Here is a 13162-nt window from a genome sequence, read left to right on the forward strand (position 1 = left end):
GAAGGAAGGAAGGAAGGAAGGAAGGAAGGAAGGAAGGAAGGAAGGAATATCTGAAGGTCAAGAAAAAGGATGAGCAAGGAGTCTACAATAGGTCAGACACTTTAAAAAATATATTTATTGTTTAAAAAAAATTTTATGTGTCCCGTATGTGTGTGTATCAATCTCTGTACAGCATGTGTGTGTGGGTGTGTGCCCCGGAGGCTAGAAGAGGTGTCAGATCTGCTGGGACTGGATTTACATGTGGTGGTGATCTGCCAGATGTAGGTTCTGGGAACCAAACCCAGGTCCTTTCCAAGAGCAGTATAAACTCCCAGCTGCTGAGCCATCTCTAGCCCCTACGTCAGGCCCTTAAGTGAGTAAGGACAGTGATGGTGATAGCTGCCTCCGTGCTGTGGCCATCAAAGGTGAGCCAGAGGCTTTTTCACTAGTTGTTTGGCTATGATTTTAGAGGTGAGTAAATCATGGCTCAGAGGGATAGGCTGGCAAAGGCTGCATTGGTAACAGTAAGTGAGGCCAGATCTGATACCGTGCTCTTTCCCTTAAGGTTTGGGGAGCATTGATAGAGTGGGATGTTGTTGAATTCCAGGGCCTCATGTTCTAGTTCACTCTTTTGTCAAGCCTCTGTGGTCTAACAGGGGAAGATTCATGAGTTCATGGTGGAATCTCAAAAACCTATTGCTCGTTCATAGGAAAAGACAGCGTCCCCCAATGGTCTGCCCTTGTTTTGTATCTGTGGCTGGGATAAAATACTCCAACAAAAAGCAACTCGGGGAAATGATGGTTTTACTTTAGCTCACAATTCCAGGTTATACACTTCTGTCGGGGAGGTCAAGTCAGGAACTTCAAACAGCCAAGAGAGGAAAAGCGAATGTTTTCTATGCTTGCTTGCTGGTCCTCAGCTCAGTTTCTCCATTCCTTTACTTTTCTGGGTCGCCCCCCCCACCTCCAGTCCCCCAACTAGGGAAGTGTGCCTCCCACAGTGGGCTAGATACTTCCATATCCATTAACCCAACTAAGACAGGCCCCCAAAGACATCCATACAGTCTGACTCACTGCACACAGTCCCTCAGTCAGGCTTCTTTCTGGAGTGATTGTAGGTTGTGTTAAGTTGAAACCATCACATGGCCCTAGCTGACAGAAAGGAGAGGAAATTTGATCATGGCTAAGTTTTCTAACACAGTAGGACCTCATCACAGGACAGTAATGATGCAGAGTGGGTCTCTTACACCAGCTGTCTGCACAGTGGTTTCACTTCTTTTTTAGCAGAAGTCAGAATAAAGGCTGCAGGGAAGGCAACCTCCTCACCGAAGCTGAATTACTTTCTCTTTCCTTCCTCCCACTGCTCTGAAGTTTCTCTCTCCTAGGGAAAGGAAATGTCCCATGGAGAAACCTGACAAATCAGTGAGTCAAGACAGATCACTCGAGAGAGGAGGTGTTATTACTGGAAAGATTTCTTTTAAGCCTTGCAAGTGGGAGCCACTTCCTATTTCTTTAATTATCTTTATTTATGTACACACACACACACACACACACACACACACACACACACACACACAGTGTGTGGGTACCCAAGGAGGCCAGAAGACGACATCAGCTCTCCTGGAGCTGGAGTTACAAGCAGCTCTGAGCTGCCTTGAAACAGAACTTGGGTCTTCTGGAAGAGCGACACGTGCTTTTAACCACAGAGCCTTCTCTCTCTCGCCCCAGCCCTTATTGCCTGCAAATCTCTGCTACACCTTTCTGTTACTTCTCTGCTATATTGTTCTCCACTCACTTTCATTGGTGGCGGGATGTGTTCCATCAGCCCTTATCACTTCCCTCCACAACATCTACCTTTTAGATGATAGGACAGCCTTGTCATTCCTCAGTGAACACCTGCGTTCACACCTGTACATCTTTGCTCAACAGTTCCTGCCAATGATGCCTGATGACATTTCAGTTTGACCCCTGGGGGCATAAGCCAAGTGTTTTATCTTCCTAAGACCCACAGTTAGGGTGACTCTGTTGCTTGTCCCTTTCAATGCCGTGTCTCTGTCCCTTTCATTGAACTGCTAACTCTTTTCTGGCTGTCTGCTGGAGTCATCTTCATTTTCCAAAGAACTACCCATAGCAGGGACTTAGCACATGTTCGGTAGTTTGGAACAGTGCTTGCAAAAGTAGTCTCCATGAGCCACCTAAGGCAGGCATCGCTCATTGAAGATATGTGGGATCACCCAAGTCCCAAAGGTCAACTGAGGAGGGCAGATGGAACTCTAGATTGAGCTGTAATAAAATGGCACCACGCTGCTATTTTTGACCCATGGAGGGATCATTTTTATGCTTCCTAGCCTACTGGGACTCAGACTTCTTGTTCCTGGGTGACGATTCTTCCGAAAGTATTTAGTAGCTGACCTTCTGGGTGGCCCATGCCCTGAGATCTTAGATCGAACTTTCAAATTATTCTGTTCAAGGTGTTCCTTTATTTCCTGGCTTCCTCTTCGACCCCACCCTACATCTCACGTGTTTTCGATGCTCCCCATGTACGTACATTAAGTCTGTAGTGATTTTGAAACCGGTAGACTCACTCCCTGTTCTTGGAAGAGTGTAGGCTCCGGGATCTCACCCCTACCCCCACCCTCCCCTTCTTTCAGTGTTCCTGTCAGGTTTCTGTGAGGCGAGTGCAGTTCACAAGGTGTGCATGGCTTGGCTTCCTGTCTCCCAAAGTCCCCTTCCATACTGGCATCTGCACCTGCCCCTCGGTCACTCCAAAGACGCCATCCCAGTCCTGTTTCATCTGCTATTAGCTCCTGCACACACGATGGCGCACACGAGCCCACAGTGGTGTTTGCTTTGTTTTGTTATTATGTATTCAGAAAGCTGTGGGTGTTTAGTGGCACGAAGGGTGTGATTAGCAAATAGGTCTTTGCTTTAGCTTAACTCTGAAGGGCAAAACCAGTTTTCCTTTTATATTTGGAATAGGTTTTAAGTAAAGCTTAACAAGTAAGTACATAAATAAATTTTATAAAAATTCAAAATGAATATAAAATAGCCAATAGGGATACAGTTTTTGTCTGTTTTTGTTTTCTCCCTTTTACAGGCATAACCAGAAACACATTTTCAAATCATATTTATATATGTGGGTATGTATATGTATAAGATATATGTATATATACATAGAAAAACACTTGAATAAAGCTCCAGGTGACAAGTACTAGACTGTTTTACATAGCTACATATATAATATATATAATTAACACTTGAATAAATATTGTGTGCCAAGTACTGTACTTTACATAGTTAACCTGGTCCTCATAGAAATCTCACCAGGGTGGTACTGTGTCTGTCTTACACAGATGAAGAAAATGAAGCACAGATATGTAAGTAATTTACCCAAGGCACAATGGCTAAAAGCTTATGCAAACACTGTAAGGAAATGGGTGGAGTGATCCAATCCAGCTGCATTCCAAATCTCCCTCACTACCCTCACATCCCAGCAAACTTCCTTTTCCGTTCTGAACTTGCACCTTTCTGGGTGGCAAAGCATTTTCTTGTTAAGTAAGCAAAACTAGACGTTTGCAACTGTGGCGTTAGGTCAGTGTTGTCTGGATTATTTGACCCTGTGAGTGACGGTTTAGCATCGTGGAGTGGAGTGAGGTCTCTGGAGAGAGCAAGTTTAACAGTATGGTAAAGAGAAATCTACGTGTTGCAGTTAGAGGGAACTCTCAAAACATTTCAAGGCAGAAGATCCTTTTCTCAAAAGAAAAAAAAAAGTAGTATTTTGTAGAACCCTAGTGGATAAACAAAATGCAGAATCATTGATTTATAAATAAACGTGTGGTTTCTAAGTTTAAAGTCATGGTTGGTCACTATAAATTCAATTAGGCAAAAAGTATTTCTAGCATGCTGGTGGATTAGTTACCATGGAAACCTTCCTGATAAGAACGCTGAAACTAAAATATTAAAAGGAATAATCAGGCCTGGGGAGATGGCTCAGCAATTAAGAGCACATGCTGCTTTTGGAGAGGACCTGTGTCGGTTCCCAGGACCCACTTGTTGGTACACAACTTTCAGTTACTCCAGTCCCTGGAGACCCAACACTCTTCTGGCATCTAGAAGCACCAGGAATGCATGTGGTACATATATGTACATGCAAATAAGACATTCACACACATAAAATAAATATTTAAAAGAAAGAGTTGAAGGCTGCATGTGGCAACTCCCACCAGTAATCCCAGTGCCCTGGGGGATGGAGGCAGGGGAATCTCAAACAGGGGATTGGCAAACAGTTTGGGCTGCAGTGTCCAGAACAATGGCAAGCAGGCAAGCTCGGTTTTCTTTACCGTCTTTTACGACCCAGAAAAAAAAAGATAGAAAGTTACAGGAAGTGCCAAGGTTGAGGGATAAGGCCCAGAACATGCCCAAGTTGGAGATTCTAACAGGAAATTGATGTCTAGAACAAGAGTCCTAGGGGGCCAAATTCAAAGCAGAGGAAGGACTGAATGGATAAACCTGGAACACAGAGGAAACAGCTAGGAAGCCTGTCTCCGCCACATTTGCTTGAGAATTATCTGTCTTCTGACAATCAGGCCTCGCTTGCGTGTGTATGTTGACGCCACAGTGCCTCCGTGCTTCTAAGATCCTGATCTTGAGAGTTGAATGGAAAGCAGTTTTAGTACAGCAGTGTCCTAAAACTAACAGGAACAGCAAACACAGCTCTTAAAGATGTTAGCCAGGCTAATGTGTATCTAAAGGAGCAATACTGAAGACAGAGAGAGAGGCTGAGAACTTCTCAGAACTTTGTAAAAGATGTCAGTCCTCAGATCCACAAACACCAAAGGACCTGGAGCAGGAGAGAAGGGGGGAGGAAGAAAGGGCTCCACACCTCGAGTTCTTGCTTGTGAGACTGAGGGACATTTCAAAAGGAGATTATAATGTCAGTTCCCGAAGACAGAGAAGAGATGTGGATGAATAGAAACAAAGTCTAGAGCAGGCTTCCGGGTGAATGATTATGTCTTACACGAGCCCCAGAGCCTTAAAGTTAACACCACATAGTCGCAGAAGGTCCTCTGACATTTATAAAACACTATTGCGGCTGCAGGGATGGCCCAGACCACGTTATTTCACTGGGGAGGCACAGGTGAGACACGGTGAGCTGAACCCAGGACCGGGACTCGGCTCTTTCAACTCACAGGGCAGCTGGTACAAATATCATGCTCTCATCCTCCTGGTATTTCTTTAACATGTTAAACAACAGCAAAGGAAAAAAAAAACGTGAGGAAGATTACAGTTTCGTCTATAGGAGAGGTTTTTTGTTCTTATTTAATTTCAATGCCATTCCTGTTTCGTGTATGGAATTTAATAACTGACTGCATTGTTGATGCCCCTTTCTCTAGGAAGGCTCTCCGAAGCTGCTCAAGCTGTTGCATGGTAGAAGGGGGTGGGGTCCTGATTTGTTGCCCTCCAGTTTGGAAGTAGGTACGAGGGAAGGAGAGGCAGGTGTGGTCTCACGTTTAAAGCTGAGTCACGGAATATTTGGCACAACATGGTGAGAAATGTGCCAATCCATCCATGGCTTCTGAACCAGCCAGCTCACTAAACTTGACCTAGAAGAAATCCAGCTTGAACTGGTGTGGCTTGCTGTCTGAAATGTTTTATGCCGTGGGCCCTGAAAGGAAGAAAGTCTACAAGAATAAGGAACGGCGACTTCAGAATGTAAGACTCTTCGGGTTCCATGAAGAGAATATGTGCATGCATGACAAATTATTTCTAGTTCTTGCCTAACCTACCACAGAGATATTCTGCCAGGCTTGAGAATGACTGCGGCTGGCAGCAGCACAGTTGAAACAGATTCTTTAGCTGGGGCTGAGAAGTTGCTCGCTGGTAGGAGCCTGGAAACAGTACTTAGAGTCCAAAGCTTCAGTGTGCACGATTCCAGATCCTAACTAAGATAACTTTTCTGACAGGGTCCGGAATTCCATCAGATCATCTGCTGTTTACTTTTTTAAGGGACGTCTTAAAAAAGAGACTTCCCAGGCTGCAACTCTTTGTGTTTGGGGGTTCAGCCTCGAAGCACACCGTCTCTTTAAATTGCTTCCCTCATAAAGGAGCAGGTTTGTTTGAGTCTCAGATATACAGAACAATTTAAAGAAGTGTGTTTTCCCCCTGGGTACCACAGGTTTATATTTCGAGCTAGTAAACCTATCCCCTACTTTATTCTCGGTGCACAGGATGCTCCAAGCAGCTTCTAGGATAGACCCTATGCACCTGTAGACTTCACTTAAAGGCAATGTTAGAAAACATGAAGGACTAACAAGAGTTCCTGAAATGGTGAGACACGTGTTAATAGAAATGAGACAAGAAGATTCTAGACTTTAACACTTAAGACCCAAAGAAGGAAGCTACGATAGCAAAGTAGCTACAATACCAAAATTTTGCACTGAGGGGAAATGTCCCAACTCCATTTAATTATATAAATGTATACGCATTATATACACATATATACATGATATATATACATGCATGTGATTATGCCTATTTTAAAGCCAAGCAGGTTAGTTCATATCTGTAAGCCCAGCACTCAGGAGACTGAGGCAGGAAGATTGCCACAAGTTCAAGCCTAGCATGGGCTCCATAGTGAATTCCAGGCCAGTCTGTGTCATAGACAGAAAGATAGACATTGTTTCAAAATAAAACAAATATGTATGTATGGTCCAATGTAACTGTGTGTGTTTGTTTCGAAGAAAGGAAGGCCGCTGCTATTGAGTCAAGTGCTTGTTAGTCAACTAAAAGCAAGTTTCAAAAATTTGCTTTGCCTGAACTTTTAAGAAAAGATTTATCTTTTTGGTTTTCTGAGACAGGGTTTCTCTGTGTAGCCCTGGCTGTCCTGAACTCACTCTGTAGACCAGGCTGGCCTCACACTCACAGAGATCTGCCTGCCTCTGCCTCCCGAGTGCTGGAGAGTGTGCCACCGCTTGATACCCATACATATCATTTTGTGTGTATGAGGGTTTTGTGTGCACCGTATGTGTGAAGGGCCTGTGATTTGTGTGCAGCACACACACGTTGGTGCCTGTGGAAGCACCAAGAGGGGATCAGACCCGGAATGGAGTTACAGATAGGTGTGCTCTGTCATATGGGTGCTGAGAACCCAACCCAGGTCCCCTGCAAGCACAGCCAGTGTCCCTGAGCATCTCTCCAACCCAGTGCCTGAACTTGTTATCCTCAGGCCTCTGACCCCCACTGGGAGGTCAGAATTGTCTTTGGAGGGATGTGAAGGAGACAGGATCAATCAGCCTGAGGTGCTAAAGTGACACACATAAATGTGATTTGTTTTATCAAGTGTGATAAATTAAACAAAGCAAGTCATTAATTAAATAAATTCCATGTCAGTTCAACAGTGTTGCAACTGAGAATATTGGTGGAGTAGATTGTGATTAATTTGTAACAACTCAACAATAACCTAACTAAATTTTCTTAATGTACACTAATTTCAGAAGTCTAAAACTTCATTGTTTTTGTTTTATTTTGTTTTACTGTGGGATTAACCCTTTTCTTCAAAAATGTTCTGCTACAGCAGATAATTTGAGCAAGAGATTATGACAGGATCTCAGTGTATAGCTGAACTTGTCTGTCAGGTGATGGCAGAGTCCTTGGTACAAACTTGAGTGGCTTCGGCTGTCCTTCTCAGGTGTGGACTTAAAGTCGTCCAAAAGCAGACAGCAAGGCCAGAGAGATGGCTCAGTGGGCGAGAGCCCCTGCTTCGCAAACACTCGAGGACCTGAGTCTGAATTCCCAGAAGCCACAGAAGACAGGTGAGGCCACGTGTCCCTCCAGCACCCTGGGACAGAGACGGGAGGAGCCCTCAGGCTTGCTGTCTGCCAGCATAACTCTAAGGTCAGCACTTTCATCTCACATCAGAGATAATGCAGGGAGTGATGGAGCCGGACACCCCTGGCCTCCATGCACATATACCCTCCCCCCATGAGCACAGATACCACACATGCACACACATACATGTGTGAGTTACAGTCACCAGAAAATTTCAGATAAATCAGATAATATTGAGAGCTACAAAGATAAATGTTTCTGAGATAACAAATCTCTTCTCAAACACACACCGTTCAAGGCAATGTCATTTTTATCAGCCAACAGTGGGGCTAAGCCAGATTTAATGGATCATGCCTGCAACTCCCAGAGCTGAGAGAGCAAGGCATTGATATTGGCCTGGGTTTGAAGTGAACATGGGCCACACAGTAAGCTCCAGGCCCTGTGGGGCTGCAAAGCAAAGCCCTGTCTCAAAAGAAACAACAACAAGACAGCAACAAAGAGCCCCACACCAACAATATAAAATTCCAGTAGGTGTAGGCATGGACCTGGATCTAACCAATGAGATGCAAAAGCCACTTTGCCTGTAACTTTTGCAGAAAGTACATTCCAGTGTGTAGGTAGCATCACTTTGTTCTTAAGAGACAGTAAAACATCATGTCAGCATATTTACCAGAAAAAGGGCATATATGTCTATATAAAAATGATTATGGGTATCCCATGTGTATAAGTCAAGCATCAGTGATTATAGATGAACAGATAATGACTTTTCAAGACTGAGTTGGATGTGGTGGTGTCTGTAGCCCCAGCACTGAGGCAGGAGGAGGATCACAAATCCAAGGGCCAGCCTAGGCTTCATAGCAACAACCTGCCTTCCCTGCCAACAAACTTTGAAAATCAAAATTTTATATCAGCATAAAAAAGAGGGAGTGATAAACATAAGACTCCCTTCCTCTGGGTTAAAAGAAGCTATTTTCAAATAATTGCACAGGAGGATTTTTAAGTCTTAGAAACTTTTTTGTTAGAAACGTTATTACTGTTGTTGTTGTTATACTGTTATTGTCCATCTGTCCGTCTGTCTGTCTGTCTGTGCCAGGATGTGCTTCTGAAGGTCAGAGGGTAACTTCGGGAGTCAGTTTTCTCTTTCCACCTTGTGTCTCCAGAGGGGTCTTTGCTGTTTTTGCACTGTGTTGCATAAGCAAGCACGCGGTTGGGTCTCCTCTCTCTCCCTCCCATCTAGCCCTAGGACTGCTGGGGTTACAGACTAGAACCTCCGCAGCCAACTTTTCACGTGGGTTCCAGGGATTGGACTTGGTTGTCAGACTTGTGCGGCAGAGGCTCTTACCCACTGAGTCATCTCATTAGTTCCAGAAGCATGATTGTTTATGCTGAGGGGTAGAGCCATTTTACTGTTTTTTTTTTCTTCAGAATTTACATTTACCTACGACTTAGTCACAATGTATGAAATGTTTCCTATTTTAAAAGCTTCAGTTAAACATCTTATCCATATACTGAGCTGTTAAACAGACCCCTATCGCCTCCAGGAGCTAATGTAACTCAAAGTTAAAAAACAACAACAACAAAAAACCCTGTAAATATAACCAGCGTTAAGGGCAGGAGATGTGGCTCAGTGGTTAAGAGCACTGGTTGCTCTTGAAGACGTGGGTTTGAGGCCCAGCAGCCAAATGGCAAATCACAACCATCTTTGACTCCAGCTCCAAGGGATCCTATGCCCTCTTCAGATCTCTACCCACACAAGGCACACATGGATCTTGGTGGTGTACACCTTTGATCCTAGCAGAGACAGGAGGATTTGCGAGTTCAAGGCCAGCCTGGCCTGTACAGAGCAAGTTCCAGGACAGCCAAGGCTATACAGAGAAAAGCTGTCTCGAAAGAATAAATAATAAATAAATTCCAACAACAGCACTTTAAAAATCAAGCAGAACAACTTGTCATTTGTGGCAATTTGACAAAAAAAAAAAAAGCTGATTAAAATGACTTAGCCAAAACAATATAATAAAATTGTAAGTCAACAGTGACATTCAGAACAGAGAGCAACTACAAAATATTTTCTGATTAAAATATTATTTAATATTTAAAATTAATCTTAATATATTCACATGCTACCAGAAAGCTTTCCTGTATCAAAGGCTATAGTCAATTCCTGTGTAGCTTTTGTGGGGCTTTCTGTAGTGTTTGTGATGTCTTCATTGGAGAGCAATAGAAACACTCACATTGTAATGACTGTTAAAGGCTCCTTGTTTCACAATGCTTTCGCTGCCACACCTTCCCAAGCCAGCTGGCATAGTTAAAGGCCAAAACAAGAGTCCCTCCCAATGCTGGCGTTCAGCTGCCAGGCTTCCTAGATTTGTCTGAGGCTGGCTCTTGATTCTACTTGTCCCGCCCCCCCCCCCCCCCGCCCGGCTTTCTGTTTTCATCGTTTTTGTTTTTGCATAGGATTCCTAGTGGGTTCAGTCTTGATTACTAGAAGTTGGGCTGAAATAAAAGCATTAAGTTAAGAAGACTGTTGAATGCTGATCTTCTCAGAGGTAAGACTACTGAACAGCATCGTGCACTAATATTAGCTGATGATGAGACATTTGCGAATTAAGGGGATGAGGGCTTTCAATACGTAGATAATGAGAGTTCCTAGCCATGGAGCTGAGTGAACTAAGCATTGATCCACACCTTGGAATATTTCCTTCCACAGTCTCGTGTTTATGCATTACACCTCAGTAGAAATAGCACTCAGAGGTCTGAAGATACGCCACATTGTGTGAAACAGTTAGCATGCTGCACAGCCACCAACTGGATCCCTGCCTCCATCTTTTTAAAGGGGGCCCACAGCGGGCTTAGTCTTCCTGACCTAGTAGCTGGGTTTCACGTGAGAACTACTGAAGGCAAAAGACCATTGTTAAGTACCTCTCTTCTCAAAGATCACACCAAAAAATTCCCCCAGTTGTGTCAGAATACTGATGGCTTTAGCACTTCTGCGTCTGAGTCTGCTCTCATGGGTCTCACACCGAGGAGATGCCTTCCACTTGAAATAATGAAGGAGATAATAGTCACACATCCAGATCACAAGCCTGACATCACATCCTAGGCGTGACAGTCTTCACACAGTTAAGCTGCTTGTATTCCTTGCAGTTAAGAGTGCCCAGTTTAACTTGCAGAGATCAGAGGACCATAGAGATCTGACCTAGGTCCTCTGTATATATTTTCTGGCTAGTAGCTTGGTGTTCTTGTGGGAATCCTGACGGTGGAAGCAGGGGCTGCCTCTGGCTCTTTTGCCTATTGAGACCCTTTTCCTCCTACTGGGTTGCCTTTTCCAGCCTTGATGTGATGGCTTGTGCCTGGTCTTATTGTAGCTTGTTATGCCATATTTGATTGATGTCCCTGGGGGGCCTGCTCTTCTCTGAGGGGAGGATGGGAGTAGGTCTGGGGAAGAGGGCAGGTGTGTGTGTGGGGGTGGATTGGGAGAGGCTGGGGTAAGGGATGAAGAGGAAACTGCGATTAGGATGAGCATATAAAAGAAGAATAAAAAATTTAAAAGTGTTTTGCAATTTATTACCACATAATGAAGTTAAGGATGTATTCACAAAACATACTCTTAGGTCAGTGAAGAAAAAATATGTGGCTTCTTTCATAAAAATAATCTATGTATTAATTCAGGTAATATGGACTTTTTGTTATGGAAGTCAGAAGCAATGTTGGTACCAGTTTCTGTGGCTGAAAATTCCAAAAAATATTTGAAAGAATTGGTGCTCGTGAAAGCTTGGCGCTGCACACTGGCGCTTCAGTTTGCCAGTATGAAGAACTTACACGGAGATCTGATGAAGTGTGTCTTTGCTTTTGTTTTGAAGTTGGCAGGCTCCCTTGTGGAGCCGCGGCTTGCCTGGAGCTTGCTTTATAGACCTGGAGAGAGCTCGCAGAGATCTGCCTGCCTCTGTCTCCCCAGCGCTTCCTTCAGTGACAGGCATGCACCACCACACCTGGCTACAAAGTGTTTCTAAACATGATTGGTGTGGTCATATACGTATACACATATAGATGATAACAGAAAATACAATGCCAGGGAGGGGAAATCCTGAGCTAACACATTCCTGTTTGGTTATGATAAGCTCCAAGAGAGAGCAAGTAGTAGAAAGCTTATCATTCCTTATGGAAAAAAAAATTAAATAATAATAATTTAGAAAAAGAACCAGGAATGGTAACTCATGCCTATAATAAATACTAGCTAGCATTTGAGAGAGGCCGAGGCTGGAGGATTGTCATGAGTTCAAGGACAGCCTGACGAGTTCAAAGCTGGCTTGGGATACAGCATGAGACCTTGTCTTAAACCCCCAAACTTTCTTTAAAAAGGGTAAGAGGTGGGTGGTTATCAAGAGAACTCAGCTGGTTAAAGCCTTGCTAGCAGGTCCAAGGACCTGAGTTCAATCCTTAGAACCCACATAAAAGTGGAAGGAGAAAACACACACACACACACACTCACACTCACACACAAAGACTCTACAGAGTTGTCCTCTGACCTACACACACACACACACACACACACACACACAAGCACACACACACACACGTGAACAAAAAGAAATATAACTTGTTTGAATATCATTTCTTAAATATCTGTCATTTACAAGCCGGCAAGCTAAAAATGGTCAAGACAGAGCAGGATGGCTGTACACAGCTATGAAGTTCTGTTAAACTCCTCCCAAAACGTTGAGCCTCTATTAGGACTCTATGGGAATTAAGCAAAGCATTCCTCTAGTCCTCTAGTGATTTTTTTTTTTTTTAGTGCATTCTCAGATGAACTCAAACTACTAAGGATTTTTTTTTAATCATTTGATTTATGAGGTGTTCAAAGAGGAAGGGAATTAGATATAAACTTTAAAGCACCTAGCCAAGTTTGTGGGTGGATCCCTCTGTTCCTGGCAACAAGAATAGCAAAAGAAATACAGAAGGGGCGGCAGCTGTTGGGAACCTTCCCATCAGGTAAGCGCAGGCTCAGCCCTGCCCAAGTGGGTGAAAGACTCTATTTTTCACACTAATATTTTACATTTGAAAATGATACAGATTTTGAATCAAAAGAGTTCCTTCCCAGAGAGGCTTAAAGACATTAACGAAGTTGGTTTAGAAGCATGCTTACTTCTTTGTCTTTTTGTTGTTGTTATTTTTCCTTAGTGAAACAGCCTTAGGTTTTCTGAAATTTACCAACTTTGCCATTTGGGATAGGTCCAGTCTTTCCAAATCTCATTTTCTTAACAAATGATAGCTAGATAACGGACCTGAAGCTGCCACCAGAACCTGTGGCTCGTTTTTTTCTATTGTACGACATCACATTTCCCCTTAACAAAAAAAA

This window comes from Psammomys obesus, unplaced genomic scaffold (genome assembly GCF_907164565.1).
Source record: "Psammomys obesus unplaced genomic scaffold, mPsaObe1.curated_primary_1811, whole genome shotgun sequence".
In the NCBI taxonomy this organism is placed as follows: domain Eukaryota; kingdom Metazoa; phylum Chordata; class Mammalia; order Rodentia; family Muridae; genus Psammomys; species Psammomys obesus.